This window comes from Cervus elaphus, chromosome 31, assembly GCF_910594005.1.
Source record: "Cervus elaphus chromosome 31, mCerEla1.1, whole genome shotgun sequence".
Taxonomy (NCBI): Eukaryota; Metazoa; Chordata; class Mammalia; order Artiodactyla; family Cervidae; genus Cervus; species Cervus elaphus.
Window position 1 is genome coordinate 50,382,918 of NC_057845.1, and position 14,753 is coordinate 50,397,670.

Consider the following 14,753-nt stretch of genomic DNA (forward strand, 5'->3'; position numbering starts at 1 on the left):
GACCAGTTAAAAGCAGAGTGGCTGTTTCAGCAAAACGATTATCTTTGTTTCTGTGTATTGTTGTGTTGATTTTTCTCAATTTACCTACGAATGAAGCATTAACAACCCGAATCCATTACCGTCCTAATAAACTTATCTTGGACTATTTTGGCCTGTGTGATAGCTGACCCATTGACAAAAGAAATTCAAGCTGATAAAGGTCTTCCTGGCCACTTGTTGGCCAGGTCATGCTGTAAAATCATAGCACAATGCACGCCTCTTCCATGGGGCACCGCAAGGCAACGATTTAAAAAAAAAAAAAAACCACCTCACTTCCATATCCAGTGGAGTTGTAGTTTATTACTATAACCCTCCCAAGTCAAAAGGACACCCATTTCAAGCCTCGCAACTTGGTGCAGACAGGGCTTTCCCCTCTCAAGCCACTCTGCTGGGCCTCTCTACCTGTCCGCTCCCACTGTCTACAGGTCCCGAACATTAGAAAATAGAAAATGTGATGATCTTTGTGTGTCTCTGTAAAATGTGTGTATGTGTGCGTGTGTTTGGGTGTAACGGGCCTTCTGTTTGGCCGCGCGGCCTGTCCGTCACGGAGCGGGCCAATGGCAGGCTGCCTTATATAAAATGAGTGTTTTCAGTCTCTCCGGGTTGCATGTACTGTATGTGGAGCAGTGTACAGTGAAGCGGAGGCAGAGCGGCTCCGCGAGCTCCTCTCCACTTTCCCATAGAGAACCCCTGACTGGCCGCCGAGGGCGAGCCACACACACGCCCTCGCGCCCGGCGAGCCCGCGAGGTAAGCGCCCCCCATCCCCAGCCCTTCCCGGGCGCTCGCCCCGCACTTTCTGTTTTCCTACTCACTTGCGAGCCGCTGGGCTGCAGCCCCAAGGACTCCGCGGCAGGAGCAGCGGCGGCGGCGGCAGCCGGTAGGCTGGACTTGAGGAAGACGGAGGGGACCCCGCGCGTCCGGAGCCGCCGCCAGCCGGCCCGCTCCCCGGGCACTTTCCCCCTCCGCCAAAACTTTGGGTCGGGAGAGGTCGGGGGCGAGGGTCGCGGCGGCCGCGCCGGCGGCGGGCGGGGGGCGCGGAGGCAGTACCCTGCGGGCGGGAGGCTGGGGGCCGGGCTGGGGAGTAGTAGGCCAGCCGGTGCCAGGCTGCGTTTGCAACCAGCACCTCTCGGCAACACAGGCAGCGCCGCCCGCGAGGGGCACGGGAGCCGGGGCGCGGGCAGCGGCAGCCCGAGGAAAACAACAACAGAGCCCTCACGCCGGCGGGCGGCTCGTGGCCGCCGGGGAGCCCCAAACTTCATCTCGGCGAAAGTACGTGGAGCCCCCGCCGGGGCTCGGCTTGCCGGGGAGGTGGGGCCTGGGGAGTCGGGGCAAGAGACGAAGGTACGAGCAGCCAGCCCTCAGTGGATTGATTGAACGTTTCGAGTGCGTCGGTGACCGGGAACAGTTCATCTGGAGAGTTGGGATCTGGGTGTTCCGGCCCCGGAGATCGGTGCCCTCTTACCGCCCCCCCCAACCCCTAACCAAATGCGCGGCGAGTGGAGAAAGTGCTGCTTTAGTGCCAGAGTGGCTAGGAGGAAGAATAGGGGGAGAGGGGGAAGAGGGTGAGGGAGCTGGGGAGAGAGGAGGGAGGGAAAGCCGGGGGGGGGAGGGCAAGGGAGAGAGAACGGGAGAACGCGAGGGAAGAGAGGAGGGGGAAGAGGAGGGAGGCTGTGTCAGGATTTTGCTTGAATGTGGGATTATGTTGTGTCAATAAGTTTAAGGTGGAGAGAGCGGAGCTGGGGGTGGTGGCGGAGGGGAGGAGGAAGGCCTTGGCTGTTTAAAGTCTTATTTCTGAAGGTAAGTTATGGCATTGCATGGTCGCGTTGACAGAAAACTTGCAGATCCTTTATCCGGGGATGGGGTCGACGGCTCTAGAAACAGCTCCCCAGCCCTCTGAAGCCACACTCGTGTTACCCTGTTATTTGCTGCGATCCGGGTCGCTAGTAAATTACCGAAATCAGACTCGAGGTTTCTTTTCCTCCTCCACCTCGTCTCGCTCGCTCACCCTCAGAAATGTGTTATTATTATTATTATTATTTTTTATTTTTTGGTATCGTATGAAACTTAACGTGAGTCCTGTAATTTACAAGGACCCTGAATCCAAGAATCTGGAACACGTTTATGTGTGAAATATCCACGATCATTTCAGCTAAATGAGGAAGGTAAAACGAAACGATGCAAAAAGCTAAGACACAACATGTACGACAGAGGAGGGGGGGGGGGAGAGGGAGAGACGGAGAGAGAAGCTATTTTTTGCTTTCCTTTCTGTAGAAAGGAAAATAAAGCGTGCATTCCCCTTCCCTCCCGGTGTGTAGGGTCTAGTCAGTATTTTAACTGTCTGAGGACAAATTAGTCCAGGTGGATCTCGTTGAAAAGTTTCGGGAGGTGGGGTGGAGGTGGGGGGGTGGTACGAAGGGGAAGGTGGGTGGAGGTGGTGGGGGATGGGGACGCAGCGAGCTCTGCCTCTGCTAATGGTCATTGGCCTGGGGCTTTGAAACCATTGCCTGTCCTGCTAATGACACGTCCAGTTCCAGCCTCCCGGCCGCGGACGCCGGGCTGCCGGGGACTGGGGTACTTTCCCCGCGCGGGGAGGGGCGTTCTTCGCCATCCCTTGGGGTTGCCCACTCGCGGCGTGGGAGGCCCCCCCACGCGCGCCCCCTCTTCTGCGCGCCGCCGCCACCTCTGCTCGCTTGACTTTTGTAGCCAGCCCGCGGCGAGGGGGCGCAGGGGGTCCCCGGTGCGGATGTCCCCGCGCGGCCACCCCGCTCCCGCCCCACGCGCGCCGCGCGGTCCAAGCCCGGAATGGCAGCGCCGGGCCGGGCGGCCGTGCCTCCCCGGGGGGCAGCGGAGGCAGCGGCGGTGGCGGCGGGATCTTCGCCGGGGCCCGCGGGAGGAGGAGGAGAGGGAGGAGGAGGAGGAGGAGGGGAAGGAGGAGGAAGACGGGGAGAGGGAGGTGTTTTCTGCCCAGACCGCCGCCAGTTCGAGCGGGCACGGCGACGGGGCCACCCCACTCGTTGCTTCTCCGTTATGGAAAGGTGTTTAGCAGACTTTTACGCCCGGAGTGTGGGATTTACACTTCATTTTTTTTTCTCCCCCCTCTTCCCCAAAGCAAGATGGACTCTATTCCCTTTCTCTTTCTCCCTCTGCCTCTGTCTTGTCAGCCTTTAAGATCGACATTTTGTACTAAGATGCAAACTTGATGGTGACCAGCAACAAAGCCGGGGTGGGATCCTTCGCTCCCTTCCTCCCTCTCGGGCTCCCATCTCCCCCCACCCCGACCTCGAAGACCTGGTGGCCCTACAGTAGACACCGGGGGCTCTGGCGAATGTGTTCCCCGCTCGGTTCCGATCTCTAATCTCGGGATTGTGACCGGGGCCGGGCGTTTGGGCGACATATGTGGCCGCCCAGGTCTGCAGGGCTCAGGGCTGCGCTACCTGGACCCGCTGCCGTCGCCTTGCCAGCTCCGGCCGGCTTCTGAGCACGGGGAGACTCGGACTGCCTGTCGATTGCCATGATTTGGTTCCTGGTGCATTTCTCCTGGGGGCGGCGATCACTTGTGCAAGTTGATGAATGATCACGGTGTGGGTTTGGGGTGTGCAGAATAGATCAACTTTCTGCCTTGTACATTACCGGGAGTAGGGAGAAAGTGTGCTGGAGACACCCTGGAATGCCATCTGGGCTACCCTCAGCCTCTGCCCTTGGAAAACAGGGAGGTCTTTGCCTTAATTGCTCCACAGAGCGCAGGGGTGGGGATGGCGAGAAGGAGGGGTTGGTGGGGAGCGGGCCTCCTGGGTTTCGGGGTCCTTCCTTCGTAGATGTTGCAGGAGTTCGCACTCAACTGTAAGGCTCTATCATACTGATGATGTACCTTTATTTGATACTTTATAGGTCACTATCATATGACAGAGGCTTTGCCGCAGTTCATCTTCCTCTCTGTGTACTTTCCATTTGCCTTCCTGAGTAAGTATGCAAACTCTTCATATAGGGAAGCTAGCTGGTGTTAGTAATGACCTAAGGGTCCTTACTGTACACGTCAGAAGATGCCTTGTTGGGCTTGTAGCACCCCAGAAATCTTGTCTCATTGAGTTTCCCGGAGCAGATTTTTAGTATTTAGAATTCGGCTATGGTTATTATTATTTTAACATAGTTTAAATGTCCATTTAATGTTTTTCTGCAAATAAGTGTCATTTGAATACTTATTTTCTCTTTTTATTTCATAATGAAATTTTGCATAGAGTTGACAACCTAGGGAATTTAATGCTAGATAATATTGTAGAAAGATTGTAGCTTGTGAGTGGAGAGAATTATTAAAAACCCAAGGAAGCATTGCCCAGAAATTACAGTATCTGACATTTGGTTACTTTTTTCTGGGTACTCTTTTCTTGGAAACTTGTGCTGTTTATCACAGTTAGCCTTGTAGTGGGGAAGGTGGACTGGGCAGTGTAGTAAATCTAGCATTTAGCATATCAGTTTGATTCAGAAGCAAATAACTGTCCTAATGCATTGAATTTGCTTCAAAATTTATAAGTTTGGAGAAATTGGGTATATTTTGACCGTCCGTGTATGTGAAAAATAGCAACTTTGAAATCTGTTGCTAAGTGCTTTTTTCAGATCTGTGCCCCTAATTGGAAAAGTTGGTGAAATAACGTGGGACAGTAAGTGCTTAAAAAGTTTGTTTTTGAGAAGTAGCCCTCTAGGTGAAAACGGAGGGTTTAACATTTGAAAGCAGCATGGTAAGCCCAAACTTCAGAAAACCAACGTGTAATTTTGCTTCTCCACTGCAAGAAACACCTCAGGTATTCTTACATTGCTGACAATTTAAGAAAACTGGTCATACAAATTATGTAAATCAGTTTTGGTGCTTTGTAATAGTATCATACTGAAGACAGACTATATTTTGTGAATGAAAATGAACTTGAATTCAGTTTTCCATAAACGAAAAAGAAAAGGGGCCTTATTTTGTTTGGTTCCCTGACTTGCTGGGATGCTGTGTGTCACCAAAAGATTGTCTTAGTATTGAGAGAAATTGAATTTGAAGGCCAAGCTTTTCTGGTAGTGTTTCTGTATGGTAGCAGAGTATACTTTGACATTGCTGAGAACTTTAGATGATATATAACAGAAGCTCTGTATCCAGCTTTCTTTAATGGAATGTAAATTATCTTGTTATTTCAGATAGTTAGGAGAGCCTCCTAATACGTCACATGCATAACAGTCAGAATGAGATGGGTCTGTAAGATGAATTTAGTGCACACTGAAATATGGGATTTCAGCCTCTTTGATTTTTTTTTTTTTAAGCTTGTTTGCAAGAGAAGTTTTTCATTTTTGAACATATGGCAAGAGTATTCAAAATGCATTCCTGATTACTAAAGAACACCACATTTATACATGTGAGGCACATTATTTTGTTCACTGTCGCAAACTTTTAATGTTAGTTCTTTCCCCATGGAAATATGTTTTAACAATTCAGAATTTAAACTGGGAATCAGTAATTTCCAGAATAAAAGCTATCTGATGAGTTCTTGCATTTGTTTGAGATATCAAATAACTGCTTCATTAAACAGTATTTTCAAGCAAAGTCTTGGTCTTTGAAGTCAGAGTAGTTTTTATAGTATAAAACTTGAAGTAGTGATTTGAAAAAGTCACACTGACAATGAAATACAAGTTATTTGGCTTGGTTTATAAGGTTTAATTTTTCAAGATAAGATTTTAGATAAGGGTTTTGCTTCTATATGGCCAAGAGTTTTCAAACCTTTTTTATTATTCTGCATACCTCCATTAAATTCTGAAACTGAAGTCTTAATTTGCATTTCACATTTATTGAAAGAGGGGTTCATCTGTGTTATTTCTGAGTGGTGCATCTTTGGATGTATTATGGCAGTTTTAGGAAGAATCTTCCTCTAGGGTCTTAGATACTAACAGAACTTTGCAATTTTGACACTTTCTTTTTTTTATATCCATCTTGATTTTTATATCCAAATTAAAAAGTTCCCAGTTTATGAGTTTGTGAAGTAGCTCTGCTTTTAATGTATATCTAGGTCTGCTGGACAACTTGAAAAGTGTGTAGGACCTTTGACCTTATAGATTTGTTCTTTATACTTCATCCATTGAAACAGATTCGTTTAGACATTGAGTTTAAAACATAGCTCTGAGTGAAAGCGAGGATGAACATATAATTATGGCTTGCTTGTGCTGTAAGTAACTATGTAATTGATAACGTTTTTTGTATATAGTTAAAGAAGGACCAACGGCCTTAAAATAATGTGGCACAACTCATGAAAGTCTTAATTCATCAGCTAAAGTTTTTATAAAGCCATATTTTTCAGTAAAATTACAGATGTAATTTCTAATTATTAATCATCAGTCAATATACTTAACGGTTTATGTTTTCCTACATTTCATAAAGAATATGGTTAAAGCAAGGGCCATATTTTGAATGGGCTCTTACCATGAATATCAATTACTTTAATATTAGAAGTCTTTAATAGAAGTGATAAAGACTTCACAGTTCAACCCTATTAAAAGAAGTTTTTGAAAATAGCCTCACTATTGATATGCCTGTTTTTGCTATACTAAAAGAAATCCCTGGAATTACTAGTCCGTTGCAAGAGTGCAGAAATGTTTAAAATTGTATTTTTAAATGCTATGAATTACTAAATATAGGCAGTTAATTTGGCATGTCGCATCACCACCAGTGTGGCATATATTTTAAAATTTAGGCTTAAACAGGTGTTTAACTTAAGAAGAAGACACTTTTCTTGAACTTGTAGTTTGAGGTCCACCTTGTTTTTAACATTTCCTTACCAAGGGCACCTTTTAAAATAGGTCTGACTGGTATCTCCTGTATTTTTAATCAGCTTCCTCCCTCTCACTATGAAATGAAGACAGATCCAAATTATAAAAACATGGTAATTTCACCCCTTCATTTTTATTACATGCCCCAAGTAAATTGGATGCAAGCGGTCCTCGGGCTATCCTTGGAGAAACACTGCTCTGAAGGTAGTAAAAACTAAGGCTAAGTGTTGAGCGGATGTTCTTCCATCTTGAAGAGTCTGTGACTGTAATTCCATCAGTGAGCTTGTGATACCTCAAGGGCAGTCACAACACACTGTGTCGGATGGTAGAAATTTCTGTATTTTAAGTCATACCTGAGGAGAGCACCTTTTGGGCTTAGCTTCACTCAACATTCATGTGTGTTCATATTATCCCTTAGAAGACAATTACAGTTTCTTGAAATGCCAGGACGTCATTGTAAAACTGTAAAGATATAACCAGAAAATCCTCATGTATTAATGGGGATTGTTTTCTTTTTTTTTTTTTCCTTCCAAAGGAAAAGATAAGGTGAGAATTGAAATAAGTACCAATTACACAACAGAAATGCAAAAGAAGACGAAAGCCAATAAAGAATTCTGTCTAAAAAGTATATATAAATAGAGAATGGAAGAGTAAGGGAATGAAAGATTTAAGGGATTAAATATAGACCATGTTTCACCATAGATAATATACATGCTGTTCTTTCAAAACATCCCACCAGCCCAGGTGGGATGCATGAGACAGGTGCTCGGGCCTGGTGCACTGGGAAGACCCAGAGGAATCGGGTGGAGAGGGAGGTGGGAGGGGGGGATCGGGATGGGGAATACGTGTAACTCTATGGCTGATTCATAGCAATGTATGACAAAACCCACTGAAATGTTGTGAAGTAATTAGCCTCCAACTAATAAAAAAAAAAAAAATAAAATAAATAAATAAATATAGACCATGAAACACTGACATACCTTCCAAAGTATAAACTTAATAAGTTAAAAATATATCAGTTCAAGGATCTAGATAGAGTAAAATAGCTTCAAATAGTGAGGAGGTTGTATACAATATAAAGTAAAATTAAGAATGAATTGGATTTTAGGAAATCTTAGAAAAGTGAAAAGTATTGTAAAATATTTATTAAATAATTAAACCAGTAGTTAAATATAGCCCTTGGGTGAAAAGATCAGGGAATAAAGCAGAAACTCCTGGATTGAAATAACTGAGATCCTGAAAAAGACACAAGTTTGGATATTTTATAAAGGGAAAAATTAAATAAACGATCAATAACTTATTTCAGAGAACAAATAAGATGGGGATAAAAGTTGCTTAAAGCAACTGAATTTCTCAAATGTTTTTGAGATTTGTGGTAAGAAATACTTTTTGTATTCCAATACGCGTTTAAACCTGGAACAAAAGTTTCCTGAGACAGTACTAAGAGCAGCGCTCTGATAATTTTCTGTTCCTGTCTAATCTTTATAAACCTAATCTGTTCCAAACTATTTTATTAAAAAAAATAGAGTCTCATTCATGAAATTTATTTTATGACTTAAATTAAGAAAACACTGGTATGCTTACAAAATTTAGAAATGCTCAGGCCTCATCTTCATATTCTGATTCAGTGTATCTGGGGTAGGGCCTTGGAATCTGCATTTTAACTAATACTGCTGGTGATTCTGAAGCAGCCGTGAGGTCCCCTGATACTCTTGGAGGAATTCTTATTTAAGGGACTGATGGATAAAGATTGAATGGACGTTACGTACTTGGATGTGGAGTTAGAGTCTATTGACTACTGAGGTCTCTTCCAGAGCTTCAAGATTCTATGGCTGTGTTTCAGTCAGCATGTTTACAATACTCCGAGGACCCTTATCCTCTGCCATAGATGTTCCATTGTAGCAGGTGTAGAATAGGAAGCAGAGGCTTTGCAGCCGGGTGTCACTCTTGATGGCTCTCTAGTTTATAAGCTGAGGGACTTCGGGCTTATATGGACACAGAATAAACTTTCATTATCATATGTGCAAAACGGCATCTTAATATTTACCATGCAGCAGAATGAGAATTACATAAGACACTAAGGTCTATAATGATCCTTATCCACAGACGGTACTCAATAGGATATGTTTTTATAGTTATCTCTCATCTCACCCCAACTCCCACCAAGTTTGAAGTTTCTCAAGGCCGTGCATTTCAGTTTTTGGTTTCAACTCTAGTATCATGAAGCAGTGGTTCATTTTTAACTGGATGTGAGGTGCTGGACAAGCAAGTTGTTACTGAAGGAGATAATAAGAATAACCAGAAGGGGAAAAAAAAGAAAAAAACAGCTGAGGCATGTCACATTTAAGTACAGTGCTTCTTCAAGTTTGGGGAATGATTCTCCTGCCTCTTTAAAAAGATACAGCACAGGACAGGACACCATTCAAAATGGTCAGTTGACAGCATCGGACTTTCTCTCAGGTGACTTTGATGCATCCTGGAATGTCTTAGAGCATCATTGCTCAAACTTTCTACCCGGACGCATGCGACTGATGTTTTCATATGGGACTCTGATTTCCCTGGTGATAGACAAAGATAAATTATGCAGTTGACTATATAGGTAGTTCACAGTGTGACAAAGCCACTTCTTTCTCTTTCAACAAAGTCTGTCAGAAAATAAGCAAGAGTGATGTTATTATGATGAAAATCTTGAATACACCCATATATATACTTGTAAAATCCTTTAAACTGTGGTACATTAATTTTTAATAACTAATTACTTGGGGGCACTCTTCACAACCAGTTACAACACGTTTGTGTCAAGGCATGAAGATTGAGGAGCGTTATATCCAAAGTGCGTAACAAATTATATCACACAAAATGGCACTTAAATCGAAAAGAGGGACAAACTAGAGAGAGGATGGATGGGAAATACCCTACATCCCTGATATCTTGAACACTATGAAAATCAAAAGGCTGGGGATATGCACCATGTGGCTAAATGCAAGGGAAGTACCCAAGACTGCTAATGGTTCTCAAACTTGGATACTCATTGCCTGTAACACAGACATTTATTTTTAAGTAGTCTCAATGTTCATTTAATTTATTTGAATAAATTAAAATGAAATACCTTCGTATTTCCTAACTTTCTAGGTTTTTTTTTTTTAATTTTTTGGCTGCACCCTGCAGCGTCTGGGATCTTATTTTCCTGACCGGTGGTTGAACTCGGGCCTTCGGTAGTGAGAAGGCAGAGTCCCTGACAACTGAACCACCCAGCTGTTCCTGGCTTTTAAGGATGTATTTGCCAGGAATATCTTACTTTGCTGAATTTTAATTTGCCATACTTTTTCATCTCTAATAAATTAATAAATTGTATCTTGATCTGGAGTGGTATTGGGTATACATTTGCAATCCTGATATCTAAAAACATCTCTGAAAAAGTACTGTTTTTGTTTTTCCAAAAGTTTGACATCAAAACTCACTTGATGTCAAAACCTGACCCAGATTGTCGTGGGCCTGTTTAAAATAGTTTTTAAAGCCCACTTAAAATGTTCACATATTTTGCTGTAAGTAGTAGTATGGTGGGTTATGAGGTACTAACCTAAACTGAGCTATGAATGTTACATAAAATATGCAATATGCTCAATCTGATCTTTTTAAAGCCCACAGAAAATCTGACACGTACTTGGACCTAAGGGTTTCATATAAGGGATTGTGATCTTACTGTATTAACTTCCTTAGTTCACAAAGTGAAAATATAGGGTATTCCTACCCATTTAGCTCGATGAAAATCCTTTTGCTAATTTTGATCATTGATCATCTGAACGTTTTGAGTTCATTGCAAGGGGATAGATCATGGAAGCCGTGTTAACCTCATATATTAGCTCAGACTATCTGTTGAAACCCTTGGCTTCAAATGTAAATGTGGAAGGCATCCGAGGTTATCAAGACAAGGAAACAAGATGGTAGAGCTTAACATCATTTGTGCCTCCTGTGTCGAGAGCAGAAGGCTCCTGGGTCAGGAAAGCTTAGACATGCTCACACGCACAGCCACATGCACGCTAGCTGAACCTCATCCATCCATTTTGACACTGCGATTCTTTTTTGGTTGTCATAGTCTTTATTTTATTAAACAAGCACACACAGCCGTAACTTTGGAAACTTCTGCCTTGTTGAACATTGCTTATAACGGTGAACAAAACTCAGGTTACTTTCATTACGGTCCCCTCTTAGGAGAAGTTTCCTGAAGGAATTATATTTCCTTTATTACTCTGCTACTTGAGTGTTTCTTTCCTTCAGTCAGAAAGGTAAAAGTGAAAATGTTTTCTGCAAATTTGGTCTCCTCTCAGAATGCTCCTGGGTTGTATTTTATAGAGATCCTAGGTATCTTTATTTTTAATAATTAACTGTGAAATGCTGAATCTTTTATCTGTACTTCTAATTTCCTATAAAAAAGCACTATAGAATTGAAAAGTATGAAGTGAGAGTCTATATGACTCTCTAGGAATAAAGTAGTAGCTGTGTCTGAGCGACTGTTATGCTAAGACTTAATCTTCCTTTGGTAGATTAAAACTATTAATGGCTAAAGAAAGTCTTCTTATTTGTTGATTCGACTGCATCCTTTGGTGTGGGAAAGCTACAGATTGAGTCATTCAGAGGGAGTCTTATTAGCAGTCCTGAATCTTTTAATATTAAAAATTGCTAAGTTGTTTTTCAGCTTTTGGTGAGCCTCTCAAACCTCACCCGAGTGTAGAGTTCTCATTGACTGCAAAGAGAGCGTGGGGGAGCGAGGGACAAAGTGAGAATATAATTCTCTGCATCCAGCTGTCAGACTTGGATTATATTTTGTGCTGCTGAAGTTATTATTTTTTTCTTTCTCTCCCTTCCATTCTTCCTTTTCTCTCCTCCCTCCTCACCCCCTTTATCTCTGTCCTGTTTCTCTAGGCCAATTATTATATTCACTAATGTGCATCTGTGATACTGCCTAGAAATGTCTGAGAATGGGAATGTGGGATTGAACTGTTTTTTTCTTTTCTTTTCTTTTTTTTTTTTTACCATTATTTGATTTTAAAGATTTATTTGTAGCTTTTGAGTCCTTTTAGTATTCATCACTACATATAACGAAGTTGTCAGTTATGAATTTGAGACTTACGCAGTCCCTTACATAGTCTTTTAGAAACAGTTATTAGAAGCCTTTAGCACGGCTTCATGAAATAAAGGCACCTGTTGTTTTTATGAAGTAAATTCCTTATCCAGTCATTTTTGTGTTTTAGAGTGGTAGCGTGATTACACGGTTTCACGTATATTTAAGGGAAAATTAAATGCAGTTTTTAGAACGGTAGCCCAAATAGTATTTCACTTTGGAAGGCAGGGAGAAAGATAATTTGCAGTCGAACTCTACCACTGAGGCTGGACCTTTTGGAGAAAGATATTTGGACTGAGAGCCTATCCTTGTGAGTATGAGTTTTATTTTTACTACTTTATTTTTCATAACCGCTTTCTGGTGAGAGGTAACCTGTTTTAAAGACGAGGAAACCAAGTCTCAGGTTAAGTCATTGGTCGGAAGTCACACCGCTAGCACGTGACCGTGCCAGGCTCAGAATGCCTGTCTGCAGTGCCACCGTCTCCCGGCTTGTTCTCTGCGTACCTGCTCTTAGGACCACGTTCCAAAAGGTTGCAAATGAAAGGTTTGAGGCTACTTCTAGCTAAGAATTACCTCTTAATTTTTCTCTCTCCCGAAAGAGAAATCATCATCTTTTTGAAGTGATGGGGCTTGGAACACTGTCCTGTCTCTCTCAATCTTAGGAAAGGCAGATGAGAAAGTCTCTGAGCTGGGGCTGGTTGTCAGTTTTCATCTGTGAAGTCACAATCAAAGACAAAGCTGGCCTCAGACTTAGTTTATAAATTGATAGAGAACTTTCTTTCTGTGTGGTGTATCCAGTAATAGAAATGTCTAATAACAACAATTACTGATTTCTCTGTTTGTTAGTTCCTTTGGTACGGCAGTAGCAATCATCATTCATTCTTCATAAGAAGTTGTTTTTCTTGCTGAACAGTCTATATGTTTTTAGTCTGGTACTCTTAAATACTTAATCAGTGAATGTATTTTACAAAAGGAATTTAACATAGTGTTATAAAATAGTTTTCTGGAATTTGGTTTGAAAAGAAATTCAGTATTCATGGAAAAAACTAATAAGCAGATTTCATAGACACATTGCAGAGTGTCTAATGAGCAAACATGAGTTAGAAGGTCAGTCAAAAGTTAACCAGTTTTTAAAGTACTGGGTACTTTTGATTTATTTTATGTAAGAAACTTACTTCTGCTGTGATAAGTAGAGATTTTATAAATTACACATTTACATACATGGAGCAAATGATTTAAAAAATACAAAGTAACATGTTGCTTTTTTGGTGCTAAGAGTCCTATTCATCTGAAATTAAATTCTTTTATCTTTGCAAATTCAGCAAAGTTAGAGTCTAATTCAGATACAGAAAATAAAAAGTTTGTTGTTCTTTTTAAATGACGTCTCTTTTTCCCTAAACCCTGAAACATAGAAATAGGATCTTTTTCTATTTTGGCAAAGTAGTTTCTGTGGATGATAATCTTATGAAGAGTGCTCTTGCTGGGTTCTGCTGAATGATGCTTTGGTGAGGGTGTGTCAGGCTTCCATTTCTTGTCTTTCATCCCCCCTACAATAAAGTACTTCCATATTTCTCATCAGGTAGGCTGGTAAACTGAGTAAGTTTTGTGGCATCTGATACCCTTTTTTTGACTTGTTTTCTTGAGTCATGTTCAAAGACCACTTTGCATGTTATATAATTTGGTCAAGTGTAGGTGAGATTCAGGTAGCAAAAGCTTACCGATTTAATTCACTCGTCATGTATTGGGTGCCTACAGTGTATTGATGCTGATTTAAACTTGGAGGATTTAAAGATGAATATGGAACAGCCCTTATCCTCAAAGCAAGCATCTTCTACTGACTGGAAAAGTCCAGTAGATATGAGTGTATTTATTATTCTGTGCTAATTGTTCTGACAGATACGGCATAAAATAGTACTAAGTAAAAACCACTTAAAAATTAGCCAATTCCAACAGAGGAGCTGGCATTGAAATACAGAAAGGGTTTCTTCCTGTGCCACTATATATGTCCTAACTGCCATCAGGGTTATAAACTCATTTGGTCCATGCACTGGAATGGATTTTAAAAATTAGACTTTTAACTGTAATTTGGCTGGCTTTTCTTTAATTATTAGTGCATTCTTTTGGCTTTTAGTCTATTTAAAAAACCCGTGACTTTTTTTGATAAAGTTTTCAACCTGTATTAAGTTATATTGCAGTCAAGTGTTTTGGGGCTTCCCTGGTGGCTCAGATGTAAAGAATCTGCCTGCCATGTGGGAGACCCGGGTTCGATCTCTGCGTGGGAAAGATTCCCTGGAGAAAGGAATGGCTACCCACTCCAGTATTCTTGTCTGGAGAATTCTGTGGACGGAGGAGCGTGGCAGGCTATAGTTCCTGGGGTCGCAAAGAGTCGAACCCGACTGAGCAACTAAAACACACAAGTGTTTTGGGCTTCCTTTATTTTTACTTTTTTATTTATTACTATTAATGTCACAGTCTGAAAGGACAACGATTTGAGGAATTCATGCACTTTATACTAAATCATGTTAAAAGTCTAGTGAATAAAATAAGTTTGAGTTGTGTGTTTAAACACATTCCAATAAAAATACTGTAAACTGCTATGACTAACACTGCTTCTTACTTACATGAATATACTAGTTAAAATATATTTATTAATAAGATCTCAAGCCCAGTTATTAAACACCTGAGACTCTAAACAGGTAAAAATGTACTTTTCTATCCATGAGAAGTTATAGATTAAAAATTATGCCTAGTGCTTCCCTCAAGCAGTTTTCAGGTTTTCCAGGATGTTTTCAGCCTTTG

The 14,753-nt window shown here is 41.9% G+C and overlaps 1 protein-coding gene across 9 annotated transcripts in view; it reads left to right on the forward strand.

Moving 5' to 3' along the window:
- Positions 1–627: 627 nt before the first annotated feature.
- The window catches only part of BBX (BBX high mobility group box domain containing), a 288,912-nt gene continuing 274,786 nt past the window's right edge, over positions 628–14,753 (forward strand). For 3 of the 9 annotated variants that reach the window (XM_043892961.1, XM_043892962.1, XM_043892966.1), the window contains exons 1-2: positions 633–787; positions 3,929–4,000. The gene's annotated coding sequence lies outside the window, so the exon portion shown is untranslated. Of the gene's footprint in view, positions 788–1,118; positions 1,310–1,705; positions 1,838–3,928; positions 4,001–14,753 lie in introns of those variants that run through there. The other 6 variants (XM_043892960.1, XM_043892974.1, XM_043892972.1 and 3 more) reach the window with 5 other exon arrangements.